Source organism: Bubalus kerabau, chromosome 14 (assembly GCF_029407905.1).
Source record: "Bubalus kerabau isolate K-KA32 ecotype Philippines breed swamp buffalo chromosome 14, PCC_UOA_SB_1v2, whole genome shotgun sequence".
Classification (NCBI taxonomy): Eukaryota; Metazoa; Chordata; class Mammalia; order Artiodactyla; family Bovidae; genus Bubalus; species Bubalus kerabau.
In genome coordinates, this window is record NC_073637.1 from 64,754,827 (window position 1) to 64,773,575 (window position 18,749).

The following is an 18,749-nucleotide window of genomic DNA, read 5'->3' on the forward strand; positions in this document are numbered from 1 at the left end:
TTCTAACTGTTGTTTCTTGACCCAATCCCCTATTTATCTCAGGACTTCCTTATCAGGGTAGATATCACTCAATACTTAGGCTCCTTCCCTTATGTGCAAGTTTCCTTCTATGAAAATTTCTAGTCCCAGATATTATTCCTTTTGGGTTTTCTCTGTGATATAAATATGGGTGGTATTAGGTCAAAGATACGTATACTGGATATACTTCTCTATAGTAGGGGAAATGTAACGAAACTCACCAGGCCTCAGATGACCTGCATTTATAATTCTAGTTTTGACACTTATTAGCTGGCTACCTTGGGTTATATATTGGGCTTCCCTGGTGGCTCAGTGGGTAAAGTGTCTGCCTGCAATGCAGGAGACCTGGGTTTGATCCCTGGGTCAGGAAGATCCCCTGGGGAAGGAAATGACAGCCCACTCCAGTACTCTTGCCTGGAAAATCCCATGGACAGAGAAGCCTGGTGGGCTACAGTCCATGGGGTAGCAAAGAGTTGGACATGACTGAGCGACTTCACTTCACTCGGGTTATATTACTTAACCTTTCTGAATATGCCCAATACGATAGAATTGGTGAGTCTGTACTAGCATGTCTTAAATATGAAACTTTTATCTCCCAGGATTATCATGAAGCTCAAATGAGGTGAAGCACTGGAACTGTCTCTATACATGAGTGAGGTTCTGTGCAAATGTAAGGCTGGAAGGCAAGAAAGTGCCATGTCCACAGTGTTAGCTTCTTGACGAGACCCATGGGTGCTCAAGAGTCGGACACGATTTAGCAGGAAGCTTCTACCTGGCTTTAATACTTTCAGTAATCTTGGTTTATTGAGCCTCCATTTCCTTATTCATACAAAAGAATGTCTACAAAACCACATTGACTTGCCATGAACAATTATGAAGTTCCTTACGCTAGTGTCACTTGGGACTTAGTGTGTGTTTTATAAAACTTTAATTCCCTTTTCACTTTAACATGTTCCTCAAGAAGTGACTCTAAAGAATCTGGTACAAGAGTGTCCATATGCTTCAAACCTGTCTGTATCTGAGGCAAGTCCAGTAACCAAAGTGGTGTCAAAGCTGCTCAAAGGAATGATCTAGTCCAAAGGCAACATTAAATAGATGTACATTGTTCTCTGAAAGGAGGAGGGGTGCTGATAATACATGCACAGGGTGACATGGAGCTGGTGCTGAGGAATGGGGAAGAGGATGGGTAGGGCACTCGTTCTGGCACCAAATTAAAGAGGACACCATATACCCATGAAAGTTCATAATCGAGATAAATAATGCCTAATACAATGTGTGTGTGTGTGTGTGTGTGTGTGTATATATGTTTTATCTGGCTGTGCCAGGTCTTAGCTGCAGCATGTGGGATCTGGTTTCTTGACCAGGGATTGAACCCAGGTCCCCTGCATTGGGAGCATGGAGTCTTAACCACTGGACCACCAGGGAAATCCCGATGCAATATTTTTAAAAATCAAAACTAATGCAGAAAAAGAAAAAAGTCTATGATAAACAAAACATCAATTGAAAATAATGTTGATTTTTTAAAATATTGCATTAAAACATTTATTTTGATTACTAAGCTTTTTGGTGCCCCCTGAAAATATGTGCCCAAGGAGAGTGAGTTTCTCAGTCCATTGGCCTTGTTCTGCCCCCATCCTGGGGTAGTATCCACAGGGCTGGGGGGAGAGTCTCAGAGAGAGCTTCCAGTGCCCACTTCTTATGTCCCCTCCCTCAACCAGGGTCCTGAATTTGGTTTAACTGTAACCTTGTGAAAAAGAAAAGACCATATCAAGTGAAATTCTACTGTTCTTTCTAATCAAGTGACCACAATGAAAGAGTTTGTAAAGAAAGTATGAAGTCAATTGTTCACCAGAAGCTTGATTTAGGTTTGGAGTTGGCAGACAATGACCCACATGCCGGCTGCCTGTTTTTGTAGGTAAAGTTTTATTGGTGTACAGACTGGCTCATTTGTTTTTGTGTCAACAAGGCTGCCTTCTGACACAATAGCAAATTGAGTAGTTGCAGCAGAGACTGCAAAGCTGAAAATGTTTATTATCTGGCCCATAGAAGACCCCTGATTTAAATTATTAAAGTGCTCAGATGTTTTTGAAGCAGCATGTGGGGTTGGCAGCAATTTAGAATATGTAGTTATTTGGAGATATATGTAATAGAATTCAAAGATGTTTACAGAGAATATTATAACTTTCCATGTGTAATAAAAGAGAGAAATGGGGAAGAATTCAGTTTAAAAAGTAAATCAAGAGAAGCTGCTGAGAGCGAGAGTGGATGGGGTCTGTGTCAGTCTCTGCCCTGGAGTCCTATCAAAATCCAGCTGTGACTTGACATCAAAGGATATGAGATGCTTATGAAAGCTTGACATCACCCATATTTAAAGTAAGCCAGCAATGGGTTTGTGGAAAAGTACATCCACTTGCATTATCATATAAGTGATTTGTAGATTTAATCACTTCATCCTGTTGATGTATATAATTTAGAACTGACTTCACAAATTCAATGCAGGGGACCTGGGTTCAATCCCTGGGTCAGGGAGATTCCCTGGAGAAGGGAATGGCTACCCACTCCAGTATTCTTGCCTGGAGAATTCCATGGACAGAGGAGCCTGGCGGACTATAGTCCATGGTGTCGCAAAGAGTCAAACACGACAGAGCAACTAATACTTCACAAATTAAACAAGCATGTAGTGAGCATATATTTATGCAGAAACTGCAAGAGTTGCCCTCAAATAGTCTACTAAGTGTAAGATGGTGACTGCAGCCATAAAATTAAAAGACGCTTACTCCTTGGAAAGAAAGTTATGACCAACCTAGATAGCATATTCAAAAGCAGAGACATTACTTTGCCAACAAAGGTCTGTCTAGTCAAGGCTATGGTTTTTCCTGTGGTCATGTATGGATGTGAGAGTTGGACTGTGAAGAAGGCTGAGCGCTGAAGAATTGATGCTTTTGAACTGTGGTGTTGGAGAAGACTCTTGAGAGTCCCTTGGACTACAAGGGGATCCAACCAGTCCATTCTGAAGGAGATCAGCCCTGGGTGTTCTTTGGAAGGAATGATTCTAAAGCTGAAACTCCAGTACTTTGGCCACCTCATGCGAAGAGTTGACTCATTGGAAAATACTCTGATGCTGGGAGGGATTGGTGGCAGGAAGAGAAGGGGACAACAGAGGATGAGATGGCTGGATGGCATCACTGACTCGATGGACGTGAGTCTGAGTGAACTCCAGGAGTTGGTGATGGACAGGGAGGCCTGGCGTGCTGTGATTCATCGTGTTGCAAGGAGTCGGACACGACTGAGCGACTAAACTGAACTGAAGTGTAAGCAAACTGATAGGAAGGCCCTAACAATGTGTTCTGATATGCCTTGAGGTTAGAGTGCATAGAGGTGACCGCAGGAGGTAAGGGGAGAAAAGTCAACTCATAGGTGTCCCTAAATGCTGGCTAGGGAACTTGAACTTTAACCAGGAACCAGCAGGAAGCTTCCTTGACCAAGAAAGTAGCATATCCATATTGGCACTTTAATTAGGATGTTAACTGAGTGACAGTTTGTGAAGAGATGAAAGGTGAGTGAGAATAGAATTAGGGGGACTAATCAGAAGGTGATTTCAATAACCTGGATAGCCTGGGTGATTTGTAGTCATACTGAAATGACTACAAGTTAGCAGTATCCATGGAAATGGGAAGAAAGATCTAAGAAAGCTGGTGAGGGTAAAATTGACTAAGATTCATACAGTTGACTAGGAAGGCTACTAGATTTAAGGCTGAGGTGATTAGAAGGCTGGAGAAGATATTACTAGAGATAGAGAAGCCAGGTAGAGAAGTAGATTTGAGGTCTAAAATAAGTTCAGTGTTATATATAATGAACTGAAAATGCTATATAATATCAAAGGCAAAACAGAGAAACATATCAGATGAAGAGAGAGAGGGAGAAAGTGGGGGAGGGGGCATTGGTGCTAGAGATGAAGGTTTAGAAATGATCTGAGATAAGATAATCATGAAGACAAGGGCATAGAAAGCATCAATGAGGGAGGAAATTTGTGGAGATGAGCATTAAAGAAACAAATACTGTGGAGTTGTCTGTAAAATAGAGGATGCTTGGTTAAAGGAATAATGTTTTAGTATAAGACTATCTCATGAAATATTTAGGACATATTTATTCATTGCTGATCTGAAATTCATATTTAACTGGGCAGTCTATATTTTTATTTATTAAATCTGGAAACCCTAGACTATGGGGATTGCCCATGTTTATGGATGGTCAGGAGACGAGATAGTGGAAGAGCCTAGGAATGGACAGATGGGTCCTAGGAAAGCTAGGATGTTATACCATCATGGCATCAGAGTGCAGAGTGGGATTCATGAGAGCTAAGCAGAAAGAACAAGGTCATTGCATTTGGCAACCTGGAAGTCATTAGGCACTTTGAAGAAGGCAGATGAAGGTCTGATTTTGTGGGTTAAGCAGTAAATAAAGGAATGGATTTGGAAATAATCAGTGTAGATCCTTCTTTTAGGAAGCATGATAAAGAAGAGGAGGAGAGAAATGGGTTGGTAAAGTGTAACGAACTAGAAGGCAGATTTATAAGATTAGAGAGGTTGAAGCTTTTTCAGCTTCAGAGAAGGAGATGAAGGAAGTAGCATCTTGAGTAGCATCACTCCATATAAGAGGAGTGAAGGGGATTAAGGGATGGATCAAGCTGTGGATGATGCTGGGAGGTGGGGAGAGAATGTGGACATAAATAGAGAGATCAACCTTTGCATGGAGGAGGCTCCTTCTCCATCCAAGTCATGACTGAAGGAGGGGTTGATGGACAAAGAGGTGGAAACTTTGAGAGCAGGGAGGAGAAAGAAACACTTTTTATTTCTTTTTTGCTGTCCAACTGTGCTATTGAGAGTGTGTGGTATGATGGAGGGGTTAGGGGAGCAGTAGGGGAAAAACTCAGGCTTGAGATACTCCCTTTTTTGCTGGTTGCACAGGACAGATACGATGCAGAGCTCAAAACTGCATGTAATTCATCTAAGCAGGAACCATTTATTTCCCTCACATTGTCCTTTCCTCCAGCTCTAGTGATCCATATTGATTCATAACATAATTGAATTTCTCGCTAGGGAAGGGAAAAATGACAGAAACAGAACTAAACAGACTTTCTCTCCTCCATTTTGTTAAATCATGAGATCTTAGCCACGGAATGAATGATCAGGGTCATTTATCCACGGCACAGTCTTAGAAGTGACATTGGCTGCCAGTCCTAGACAGCATTTCTGGGGACACGTAAAATTCCTAGTCTGTGATTTTCTGTCTCCGCCATGCAGATTGTGTCATGTGGAGTTAATGACTTTGCCATGTCACACCTAGCATACTGGGGACTTGCTGATATGTAGGCAACTCACTCTGATTCCAATCACCCTCTAATCTCCAGGAGCCAAAGTCAAAAGATGGCCAGGATAGTCTGCAATTGGGAGAGGGTGAGGCTGAGAAGCAAAGCAGCCTGCAATCTCTTAGCTGCTTTTCCTCTCTGCTGGCAAGAGCAGGGATGCTTGTTTGCAGCACAGGGAGGGAAACATTTGCAGAGCTGCAGAAGCCTGAGAAAGCTGAGAAAAAGAATGAGCTATTTTGGGGAGAGGGTTGGGTAGTACTGTCTGCCTGAGGAAGCTCCTAGTGCCTCCTCCTCCAGAGCATTAACATCCCCAGTCCGGTCTCCACAGCACTGTCTCTCCCCCTCCTCCTCGCCCCCAACACAAAGGCACAAATGAAATTCCTAAAAGTAGACTACTTCTGCCTAGTTATTTTTAGTGTTTGCTGTTAGTATTTATCAAGCTTTTCAGTGTTAATTTGTCCTCCCACCCATTTCCCTTCCTGCCTCTAGTTGTGGGGCTTGGGATGGAAGGAGCATGTATCAAAAGCAGCTGGTGATCTCACAGAACTGAATCCTAGAGAGAGAAGACTATGGGGTTTTAAAATCAGCCTCCTTCACCCCCAACTTGAAGAGAAGAAAGAAAGATCCGGATTCCATTAGCTTTGGAGAACAACATAAGTGCTGATAAAAGTAAACCCGTTGAAATGTGTAGGTGGTGCTTAGCTAGGTCAAGAGCACCACCAGTCAAGGAGCTGGGTCAGGGAACCCACACATGCATGAAATGTCATAATGCAAGCAAAAGTGGATAAGAGACCAGGTAAACAAGCAGATGCCAGAGGAAAAGTATGCCAGATGACAGAAAAGTATAAAAATCTATGCAGAGTGTAGGATCTGAGGGAGCTGAAGGACTGAAGTAACATGAGGTGGGGTTGGACTGAAAATGTCAGAAGAAAACTTCATAACACTGGTAAACACTGCTGAAATACTGCTTATTCCTACCTCAACTGCCTGTCTTGTCTCCTGGAGGTAGTCATGCCCAGAACAGCTACATTGCTCTGGAGAGAAAACCCCAGAGCATGTTCTAACAGAGGGCTATTGAATGAAAGCAAGACCCCTTACCTACTGATCAAAATGTTTACTTCTTAGGAAGTGGAAGACAGCTGTTTCCTTTTGCAACTTCAAAAAAAATTTTTTGGGGGGCTTGATTTTTTGTGTTCTTTTTGAAATTTTATTATCATTTTCCAGTTTGCTAGAAATTGAAAATTGTAATAAATGAAGTAAAAAAAATTCAATTCATGGTCTCAACAGTAGACTGGAGGGGACAGAGGAAAGAATCAGTGAGTTTACAGATAAAATGTTGGAAATTACCACCTCCCCCCCCACCACCACCCAAACAGGAAATTGTTTAGCAAATGTACCATCAGCATCCTGGAAGGAGAGAAAGAGAACAAGGCTAAAAAGGTATTTTTTTAGGCTGAAAGTTTACCAAATTTGGCAGAAAACACAGACCTATACTGTCAAGAAGTTGACTGAAATCCCACCAAGATTAACCCAAAGAAATCAACACTAAGATATTATAGCCAAACTAATGAAAAATAAAGTCAAGGAAAAGATCTTGAAAATAGCAAGAGAAATGGAATCTTATCTGTGGGGGAAAACAATTAGAATGACAGTGGATTTGTCATTAGAAATCATGAAGGCCAGAAGGAAGTGGCAGAATATTTTTCAAATGCTGAAAGAGAACTGTCAATCCAGAATTCTATATCCAGTAAAAATATCCTTCAGAAATGAAGAGGAAATTAAAAGTCTTAGTTGAAGAAAAGTATAGAAATTTGTCACCAGCAGGCTTATCTTTAGAAAATAGCTAAAGAAAATTCTCCAAACAAAGAGGAAATGATAAAAGAAGGTTCTTGGAATAATTAGAAGGAAGAAAAAATAATACAAAGAATAAAAATAGGAGTAAGTATAATAAACTTTCCTTGCTGCTGCTGCTGCTGCTAAGTCGCTTCAGTTGTGTCCGACTCTGTGCAACCCCATAGACGGCAGCCCACCAGGCTTCCCCGTCCCTGGGATTCTCCAGGCAAGAACACTGGAGTGGGTTGCCATTTCCTTTTCCAATGCATGAAAGTGAAAAGTGAAAGTGAAGTCGCTCAGTCGTGTCCAACTCTTAGCGACCCCACGGACTGCAGCCTGCCAGGCTCCTCCATCCATAGGATTTTTTAGACAAAAGTACTGGAGTGGGGTGCCATTGCCTTCTCTGAAACTTTCCTTAAGTTTTTAAAATTAGGTTCGATGATTGAAGCAAAAATTATAACACTGCTTGATATAATTTTCCATGCAAGGAGATTTTTTAAAAATTATTTTAGAAAGAGGGAGAGTAAAAGGATGTAAAGGGAGGTAAGGGCTTTACTTTAACTGATTTAACATCAACAACAATGCATTGTTCAGTTATGTATATTTACTGTAATATGAAGAGCAATTTGTGTATGTATGTGTAAATTTTATTTATGCTTTTGTTAGACTGGAGTGAAAATGGAACTGGGAAAGCGGTAGAAAAGCAAATGTGAAAAGGCTTTTTCCTCTTATTTTATGCTGGTATCTTAATTTCCTTGTTATATACCCATTTATCTTTTTTTTTAATTTATTTTTAATTGGTGGATAATTGTTTTACAATGCTGTGTTGGCTTCTGCTGTACAACAACATGAATCAGCCAGAAGTATACATATCTCCCTTCCCTCTTGAACCTCTCTCTCACCCCTCTAGGTTGTCACAGAACACCAGCTTAAGCTCCCTGTGTTATACAGCAACTTCCCACTAGTTATCTATTTAACATGTGGTGGGAAATTTGTATGCAGGTCAGGAAGCAACAGTTAGAACTGGACATGGAACAACAGACTGGTTCCAAATAGGAAAAGGAGTACGTCAAGGCTGTATATTGTCCCCCTGCTTATTTAACTTATGTGCAGAGTACATCATGAGAAATGCTGGACTGGAAGAAGCACAAGCTGGAATCAAGATTGCCAGGAGAAATATCAATAACCTCAGATATGCAGATGACACCACCCTTATGGCAGAAAGTGAAGAGGAACTAAAAAGCCTCTTGATGAAAGTGAAAGTGGAGAGTGAAAAAGTTGGCTTAAAGCTCAACATTCAGAAAACGAAGATCATGGCATCCAGTCCCATCACTTCATGGGAAATAGATGGGGAAACAGTGGAAACAGTGTCAGACTTTATTTTTGGGGGCTCCAAAATCCCTGCAGATGGTGACTGCACCCATGAAATTAAAAGACGCTTACTCCTTGGAAGGAAAGTTATGACCAACCTAGATAGCATATTCAAAAGCAGAGACATTACTTTGCCAACAAAGGTTCGTCTAGTCAAGGCTATGGTTTTTCCTGTGGTCATGTATGGATGTGAGAGTTGGACTGTGAAGAAGGCTGAGTGCCGAAGAACTGATGCTTTTGAACTGTGGTGTTGGAGAAGACTCTTGAGAGTCCCTTGGACTACAAGGAGATCCAACTAGTCCATTCTGAAGGAGATCAGCCCTGGGCGTTCTTTGGAAGGAATGATGCTAGAGCTGAGACTCCAGTACTTTGGCCACCTCATGCAAAGAGTTGACTCATTGGAAAAGACTCTGATGCTGGGAGAGATTGGGGGCAAGAGGAGAAGGGGACGACAGAGGATGAGATGGCTGGATGGCATCACTGACTCGATGGATGTGAGTCTGAGTGAACTCCGGGAGTTGGTGATGGACAGGGAGGCCTGGCATGCTGCTATTCATGGTGTTGCAAGGAGTCGGACATGACCGAGCGACTGAACTGAACTAAACTGAACTAATGTATATGCTTCCAGGCTACTCTCTCAATTCGTCCCACCCTCTTCTTCTCCCACTGTGTCCACAAATCTTTTGGAGAGCAACTATTAAATAAGCTATACAAAGAGTTATACTGAAAGAAACACTGTGGATGGAACTCTGGAAAATGTTCAAGTATCCACAATAATATTAGAAAATTAAAATAAAGAAAAAGAAAATAGAGAACATACAGAAAACAAATAATATAATGACATACTTTAGCTCAAGATTATCATTAAATATAGTCTAAATAAATAATTTATTAGATGGAGATTAACACAGTTGACTAAAAAAATGATTCAACTGTATGATATCTACAAGACACTACCTTCAAATAAAATAGTATAGAGGGTGAAAGTAAAAAGATGGATATACCCTGCAAACATTAATCAAAAGAAAGAAGGAGTGATTATACTAAAATCAGATAAAGAAGATTTCAAAGCAAAGAAAATGATCAAGAACAGAGAGAGACATTACATAATGACAGAAGAGTCAAAAAGACAGCAAAGATACATATTTTGCATGCAAATCCTAAATGTGTACCAAACAACAGAACAAAATATGTAAAACAAAATTGCAAAAGCTGCTGGAATAGACAAATCCACAATTAGAATTGGAAGCCTCAATATACCTCTCTCAGCAATTAATAGAACAAATAGAAAACTAGCAGTCATGGAGATGAACACAGCACTACCAATCAACTAGGTCTAATTTACATTTATAGAATCTAACCAACAACAGCAGAAAAGATGTTCTTTTCAAGCACCACAAAATATATGCCAAGATACACCACAAACCATTAAAACTAGCTTCAACAAATTTTTTAAAACTCTCAAGGTCATAAAGAGTGTATTATTCTCTGAATTACAGTGGAATCAAAATGGAAATCAGTAACAGAGAGATGACAGGAAATTCTCTAAACATTTGGGGAAAAAAAACCCCAACAAATTTCCAAGTAATCTGTGGGTCAAAGAGGAAGTCACAAAGAAATTTAAAAGCAAATACATTGAAGTGAATGAAAATACAATATATCAAAATTTGTGAGACTCAGCTAAAGCAGTTCTGAGAGGAAATCTATAGCACTAAATATTTACTTTAAAAAGAGGAAAATCTCAAATCAATACTCTAAGCTCCCACTTCCAGAAATGAATTTTTAAAAGAAACTATAGGGGAAAAAAAGAGCAAAATGAACCCAAAACAAACATAAAGAAGAACATAGTAAAGATAAGACCAGAAACCAATGAAACTGAAAACAGAAAAATAATAAGGAAAATATATCAAGCAAAAAACTGCTTCTTTGAAAAGGGTGACAAAATTGATCAATCTTTAGCAACACTATCAAAGAAAGAGAAGACACATTACAAGTAAGCATGCTTGTGCGCTCAGTTGTGTCCAACTGTTTGCAACCCCATTGCAGCCCGTCAGGCTCTGCTGTCCATGGAATTCTCCAGGCAAGAATACTGGAGTAGGATGCCATTTCCTCCTCCAGGGAATCTTCCCAACCCATGGATAGAATCCTCTGAGTCTCCGGTGTCTCCTGCCTTGGCAGGCAGATTCTTTACCACTGTGCCATCTGGAAAGCCCCAAATTACCAATGCTAACTGCTACTGCTGCTACTGCTAAGTCACTTCAGTCGTGTTTGACTCTGTGTGACCCCATAGACGGCAGCCCACCAGGCTCCCCCGTCCCTGGGATTCTCCAGGCAACAACACTGGAGTGGGTTGCCATTTCCTTCTCCAAATTACCAATATCTGGTATCAAAAAGGAGATATCACCATAGACCTCCTGACATCAAAAGAATAGTAAAAGAATATTTCAGACAAATAAGTCTACACACACAAATTTCACAACTTATGTAAAACAGACAAACTTCCTGAAAAGCACAATCGCAAGTTGTTAAGAGATAGATAATTTAAATAGCCTTACAACTAAGGAAATTGAATTAGTTTAGAAACTTGCCAAACAGAAAGCTCCAGAAGATTTCACTGGAAAAGTCTACCAAATATTTAAAGGAGTTCAATTCAGTTCAGTTCAGTCACTCAGTCGTGTCCAACTCATTGCGACCCCATGAACTGCAGCACGCCAGGCCTCCCTGCCCATCACCAACTCCTGGAGTCCACCCAAACCCATGTGCATTGAGTTGGTGATGCCATCCAACCATCTCATCCTCTGTCGTCCCCGTCTCCTCCTGCCCCCAATCTTTCCCAGCATCAGGGTCTTTTCCAGTGAATTAGCTCTTCACATCAGGTGGCCAAGGTATTGGAGTTTCAGCTTCAAGATCAGTCCTTCCAATGAACACCCAGGACTGATCTCTCCTAAGATGGACTGGTTGGATCTCCTTGCAGTCCAAGGGACTCTCAAGAGTCTTCTCCAACACCACAGTTCAAAAGCATCAATTCTTCAGCACTCAGCTTTCTTTATAGTCCACCTCTCACATCCATACATGACCACTGGAAAAACCATAGCCTTGACTAGACGGACCTTTGTTGACAAAGTAATGTCTCTGCTTTTGAATATGGTGTCTAGGTTGGTCATAACTTTCCTTCCAAGGAGTAAGCGTCTTTTAATTTCATGGCTGCAGTCACCATCTGCAGGGATTTTGGAGCCCAGAAAAATAAAGTCTGACACTGTTTCCACTGTTTCCCCATCTATTTCCCATGAAGTGATGGGACCGGATGCCATGATCTTACTTTTCTGAATGTTGAGCTTTAAGCTCACTTTTTCACTCTCCTCTTTCACTTTCATCAAGAAGCTCTTTAGTTCTTCTTCACTTTCTGCCATAAGGGTGGTGTCATCTGCATATCTGAGGTTATTGATATTTCTCCCGGCAATCTTGATTCCAGCTTGTGCTTCATCCAGCCCAGGGTTTCTCATGATGTACTTTGCATATAAGTTAAATAAGCAGGGGGACAATATACAGCCTTGACGAACTCCTTTTCCTATTTGGAACCAGTCTGTTGTTTCATGTCCAGTTCTAACTATTGCTTCCTGACCTGTATACAGATTTCTCAAGAGGCAGGTCAGGTGGTTTGGTATTCCCATTTCTTTCAGAAGTTTCCACAGTTTATTGTGATCCACACAGTCAAAGGCTTTGGCATAGTCAATAAAGCAGAAATAGATGTTTTTCTGGAATTCTCTTGCTTTTTCAATGATCCAGCAGATGTTGGCAATTTGATCTCTGGTTCCCCTGCCTTTTCTAAAACCAGCTTGAACATCTGAAAGTTCACGGTTGACAAACATTAATTCTATAAATCTCTTCCAGTAAGTGTCAGAGAAGGGAACACTTCTCAATTCATTATAAGAAGCAATTCTAATAACTAAACTTGAAAAAGACAGTACAACAAGACAGCTAGAGACTGATCACTCTCATGAAGATGGATGCAAAATCCCTTAACAAAATATTGGCACATAGCATTCAGCAGTATATAAAAATAATTATGTATTGTGATCAAGTGATGTTTATTCTAGCAATGCAAAGATCATTTAGTATGAAAAGCAGTCAGTGTAATCTACCATATAAACAGTCCCTAGAAAAAGTATCCCAATTACACTAATTGAAGCAGAAAAATCATTTGACAATATTCAGCACCCATTCATGATAAAAAAAAAAAGTTTCAGAAAAATTGGAATAGAAGGAAACTTTCTAAAATTGATTTTTTTTAAATCTATGAAACACTTGCAGCTAACAGCACACTTAACAGTGGAAGACTAAATCCTTTCCTCATAAGATTAGGAGTGAGGTAGGAATGTTCTCTTTCACAACTCCTGTTCAACATAGTACTAGAAGTTCTAAACAATGCAATAAAGTAAGAAGAGAAAATAAAAGTCTGATCAGAAAGGAAGAAAGAAAACCATTCATTCACCATTCATATTATTCTCTTCTGGGATGGTATGTCAGATCTGTTGATCATTTTCCTATTGCGTTGTCTTTTCTTACTGATTTGTAACATGTCTTTATATAATCTGAATACTGATCTTTTGTTGATTTCATATGTTGCAAACTTGTCTCATATATTGGTATGTCTTCTGCTTTCTTTATTGTACCTTTGATAAACAGAAAATCTTGATAGTAGAGCAGGCAAATTTATCAGTCTGTCCTTTGGTGATTAGCTCTTTTGTGCCTTAAGAACTCTTTCCCCGTTTGGAAGTCAGAAAGATGTTCTCCTATATTTTCTTCTAACATTTTGCTTTTCACAGATAAATCCTTAATCCCTCTGGAATTGATCTTCAGGTGTGGGTCCTCCTTGACTTTTTGCTTGGTAAATTATTCCAACCTTTGTGAGAGCTCTGTTATCTTTTAGTTCCAGCTTCCCAGCCATGCTGGTTCTGGTTCTCTGTCTCTAAAAATCGTGTGGGTTTTTTTTTTTCTTTTTCTTTTGGCAAGCCTTGTAATTTTTTCTTGATAGCCAGACATGTTGTGGTGAGTAAAAGAAACTGCTGTAAATAGATTTTCAGTAATGTGGTCATGAGTTTTCAGGGAAAAGAAATATTCTATGTATCCTATGATCAGGTCTCACTCAGTGTTTTGGTGAGCCTGTGCCTCTAGACTGCGATCTTCATGAGTGTTTCTCAGCTTTTTCTCCCCACGTTGGTGGTACAGGATGGCTAGAGTGGGTTGCAGTCAAGTAGTCCCTTCTCCCATAGTGGATGCCTGGAGGAGTCTGAAGCTGAGTATCTCCCCTCTCCAGGTCAGTTGGGTTCTGAGGATGCACTTGCAGGTTAGACTCTGGTAACTAGTTTCCCCTGAGGGCAAGAACGTAGTGCTCTGGCATATTTCAAAATGCTCTTTTACCCACTCTGTTCCGGAGACCTGAACTGACTTTTCTCTGGTATTTATGGTGGGAATCTGGTAGAGCTCCTTCAAGTAAATCTCACAGTATTGTAAGGACTGCCCTCCATCATGACTGTGTCCCCCTGATGTGTTGAACTCTCAGAGTTGTCCTCACGGAGACTCCAGCAATTGGTCAATCACAGTTCAGGTTTTCTTTTCCTAGTACAGGGCTTCATGCGGTGGTTTCTGCTGGCAAGTCTCTGAGACTTCCCTGTATTCCCCTGCTGGTCTCTCCAATCTTGGGTGCAGCGGTTTATGAATCCAAGAAGAGTTGTTGATTCCTATTTGTTGTTAAGAGAGAGAGGTGACTTCCAAGCTCCTTATACATGGAGCCAGACACCAGAAGTCTTCTGTTGTTTTTTAATAACTAAGTCAGTGAGAAAGTCTAGAGAGAAAACTCATCCATGGCTAAATCTGGGAAGATGGTCAATTCTGCCTTAGGTAGTCTTGAAAGAAATTTTGGTCAAATGACCGTAGGTTTGTTTTTCTGCAGCCAAGGCATTCTTGTCTTAGAAATTTTGCAAGTGCTTGAGTGTTACATGTTAAAAAGCTAAAGAAACCAAAAACAGAAGAATGGTGAGAGACTCCCCTCTTGGCATCATAGCTATGACTCAGATCATTTAAGCGAGCTATTTGTTAAAAAGAAAGCATAAATTTAAAATGTCTGTCTGTACGGTATTCAGAGTATGGATTCTGCTTATGGAGAGGCAACACAGAGAGTCAAGAAACCTGGGGTTAAGCCTTGATCTGTCATAACCAGATTGTTAAGGTTCTTTGTATAAGGTGTATGTTTAGCTGCACGGAACAAGAGCCCTTCTATGGTGGCTTAACAATATAGAGGTTTTCCTCATCTAATAGCCCAGGAGGAGGCAGACAAGGCCCAGTATAGTGGCTTTTCCTTTCCATTTGGTCTTCCCAGCATGTGGTATACTTGTCATTCCGTGGTTGCAAGATACGGCTCCACCTCTGGCATTTTACTGGTGTTTCAGGCATTGCAAGGGGAAGGGCAAAAAGCAAACACCAGAGCCCTTTAATAGAGCTGTTCCCAAAGCTCTACCTAGTACTTTCAGCTTACATGTCCAGGGCCCAAAGTGTTCTACCTGCCCATCCTTAGCTGTAGTTTAAACAGGGCAAATTGCTGCCCTGAGCAAAATCAAGGTCCAGTTAGAACAAAGAGTAGACTGAGTGTTGGAGAGTTAAGAGCAGTATCTACCCTACTCTCTAAGCTTCTGCCAAGGTTATCTATCTACCTAGAAGGGTTGTTTGAATAACAAGGTGGAAGATCGTATGCAAGCACACTTTATACACTATATGTGATTCATAAACAAAGTGGAAAAATTCTGAACTATTTTCTTAGCAAACATAAAAACATAATGTTAATAGAAAATCTTACTAAATGCAAAGATTTGGGTAATCAATATCTCTTGAACCTCAGCTCATTCTCTTTCAGACATCTTTCAGTTCAGTTCAGTTCAGTTCAGTTGCTCAGTCATGTCTGACTCTTTGCGACCCCATAAATCACACCATGCCAGGCCTCGCTGTCCATCACCAACGCCCAGAGTTCACTCAGACTCATGTCCATCGAGTCAGTGATGCCATCCAGCCATCTCATCCTCTGTCATCCCCTTCTCCTCCTGCCCCCAATCCCTCCCAGCATCAGAGTCTTTTCCAATGAGTCAACTCTTCGCATGAGGTGGCCAAAGTACTGGAGTTTCAGCTTTAGAATCATTCCTTCCAAAGAAATCCCATGACTAATCTCCTTCAGAATGGACTGGTTGGATCTCCTTGCAGTCCAAGGGACTCTCAAGAGTCTTCTCCAACACCACAGTTCAAAAGCATCAATTCTTCAGCACTCAGCCTTCTTCACAGTCCAACTCTCACATCCATACATGACCACTGGAAAAACCATAGCCTTGACTAGACAGACCTTTGTTGGCAAAGTAATGTCTCTGCTTTTGAATACGGTGTCTAGGTTGGTCATAACTTTCCTTCCAAGGAGTAAGCGTCTTTTAATTTCATGGCTGCAGTCACCATCTGCAGTGATTTTGGAGCCCCAAAAAATAAAGTCTGACACTGTTTCCACTGTTTCCCCATCTATTTCCCATGAAGTGATGGGACTGGATGCCATGATCTTCGTTTTCTGAATGTTGAGCTTTAAGCCAACTTTTTCACTCTCCACTTTCACTTTCATCAAGAGGCTCTTTAGTTCCTCTTCACTTTCTGCCATAAGGGTGGTGTCATCTGCATATCTGAGGTTATTGATATTTCTCCCGGCAATCTTGATTCCAGCTTGTGTTTCTTCCAGTCCAGCATTTCTCATGATGTACTCTGCACATAAGTTAAATAAGCAGGGGGACAATATACAGCCTTGATGTACTCCTTTTCCTATTTGGAACCAGTCTGTTGTTCCATGTCCAGTTCTAACTGTTGCTTCCTGACCTGCATACAGATTTCTCAAGAGGCAGGTCAGGTGGTCTGCTATTCCCATCTCTTTCAGAATTTCCCACAGTTTATTGTGATCCACACAGTCAAAGGCTTTGGCATAGTCAATAAAGCAGAAATAGATGTTTTTCTGGAACCCTCTTGCTTTTTCCATGATCCAGCGGATGTTGGCAATTTGATCTCTGGTTCCTCTGTCTTTTCTAAAACCAACTTGAACATCAGGAAGTTCACGGTTCACATATTGCTGAAGCCTGGCTTGGAGAATTTTGAGCATTACTTTACTAGCGTGTGCTGCTGCTGCTGCTAAGTTGCTTCAGTCGTGTCTGACTCTGTGTGACCCCATAGATGGCAGCCCACCAGGCTCCCCCGTCCCTGGGATTCTCCAAGCAAGAACACTGGAGTGGGTTGCCATTTCCTTCTTCAATGCATGAAAGTGAAAAGTGAAAGTGAAGTTGCTCAGTCGTGTCCGGCTCCTAGTGACCCCATGGACTACAGGCTACCAGGCTCCTCCATCCATAGGATTTTCCAGGCAACAGTACTGGAGTGGGTTGCCGTTACCTCTCCGACTAGCATGTGAGATGAGTGCAATTGTGCAGTAGTAACCCAAGATCTAGTATTTTCACAGATACACATCCTCAAATACCAATCTTCGGATTATTGCCAAACATTGTCATGGCAGACATTTGTTGATTTCCTCCAATATTCCTTTCCCCCTTGTCCCTTTTTCTTAGTAACCTGAATGCCCTTCCATGTGATTTTTCTTTGGAACATCCTACCCTCATCTCTGGGTTTCCCAGGTGGAACCAGTGGTACAGAACCTGCCTGCCAATGCAGGAGACTCAAAAGACTCAGGGGAAGATCCCCTGGAGTAGGATGGCTACCCATTCCAGTATTCTTGCTTGGAAAATTCCATGGACAGAAGAGTCTGGTGGGCTACAGTCCATGGGGTCAAAAAGAGTCAGACATGACTGAGTGACTGAGAGAGAGAGAGACTGTCACCTCTCACAAGGATAAGGCTTGATTAAAGCCATTCAGACAAGTACAGTGACTGATTCAGTGATGGGCAATCAGAATGACTTCAGAGCTTGAGACTGGCAGCACGCTAACACTGCCCTCTTGGAAGATGGATGTGTGATCTTGAACCACTGAAGTTATTTGTTTGCACCAAGAGGAAAGGCAGCCAGAAGGTGAAGTCACTCTACAGAAAATACCATGCTAAGAGACTTGCAGAGAATCAAGAGATATAAATAGTGAAACTCTGTTTTCCTAAAACCAGCCCTATATCCAGGTTTTTCTTCCCCAACTCAATAAACCAAAATATTTTCTTGTTTTGTTATTTATTTGTTGAAGGGATTTTGAGCTGGGTTTTCTGTTATGTGTAGACAAAAGATTCCTAAATGATAGTTTCCACATATATTCCAGGAAAATTATATATATTACTTTAATATGCTGCTTATTGTTTTAAATAATCTATATTTAAATAATATATTGCTTAATGTATTATATATTTGTACTTATATATACACATATATGTGTTGATATGTATATATTTATAAATATTATATATATATATTCTGAAATTTATAGTCCTTCCAGGATTAAGGTCATAAGGCCTGAATGTTACTAAAATGCTTGTAATAAATTCCCTGCATGGCATCTGTCTAAAAGATTTTAAATTCTGCAATAGAAGGATCTGAGTATTGCTCTTTTAGGGACATATCATGTCTGTGGTACAAGACTCTCCACTGAGTACTTTGAGAAAAGACCAATTAAGCTGAGGTCTGTCAGTGTTCTTGTAGGTGTGTTTCCTGTTTCCTGTTTGCAAAGGCAACTACAGAAGAAGTAAAAGTAACAGCCTTTCATAAACCACTTACTGAGCTGTCAAGTGTTCAAGTAAATTATTCATTAATTATGAGTGATCTCAGTTGCAGGGCCAGAGAACTGCCGGCGAGCAAATCTGTCCTTACAGCTGTGGAAGGCTCTGAGACCCAGGACGCTGCGTGACTGCATATTGTGAGTTACTTTTTTAACCTTTCAAATGCCTGGGTTTTGAATTGTGTAAATTATGATTCAGAATGCAAAGATGTTGCATCCTGATTAAGTTGTTGTGTGTTAAATGTTTCTGGTATTTGGTAAATAGAAAATGCTAGCTTATATCTGCCTTTAAAGCTTTGTCATGAAGTATGCATTTCCATTTTTAACTCTAGATAAATTTCTGTTACCAAAAACTATTTTACCATTTTACTTTTTAAAAAAT

The 18,749-nt window shown here is 40.7% G+C and overlaps 1 protein-coding gene across 3 annotated transcripts in view; it reads left to right on the plus strand.

Moving 5' to 3' along the window:
• Nucleotides 1-18,749, plus strand: part of NCALD (neurocalcin delta) — a 470,454-nt gene that overhangs the window by 254,391 nt on the left and 197,314 nt on the right. For all 3 annotated transcript variants that reach the window (XM_055546508.1, XM_055546507.1, XM_055546506.1), the window contains one exon: nt 18,418-18,505. The gene's annotated coding sequence lies outside the window, so the exon portion shown is untranslated. The remainder of the gene's footprint in view (nt 1-18,417; nt 18,506-18,749) is intronic.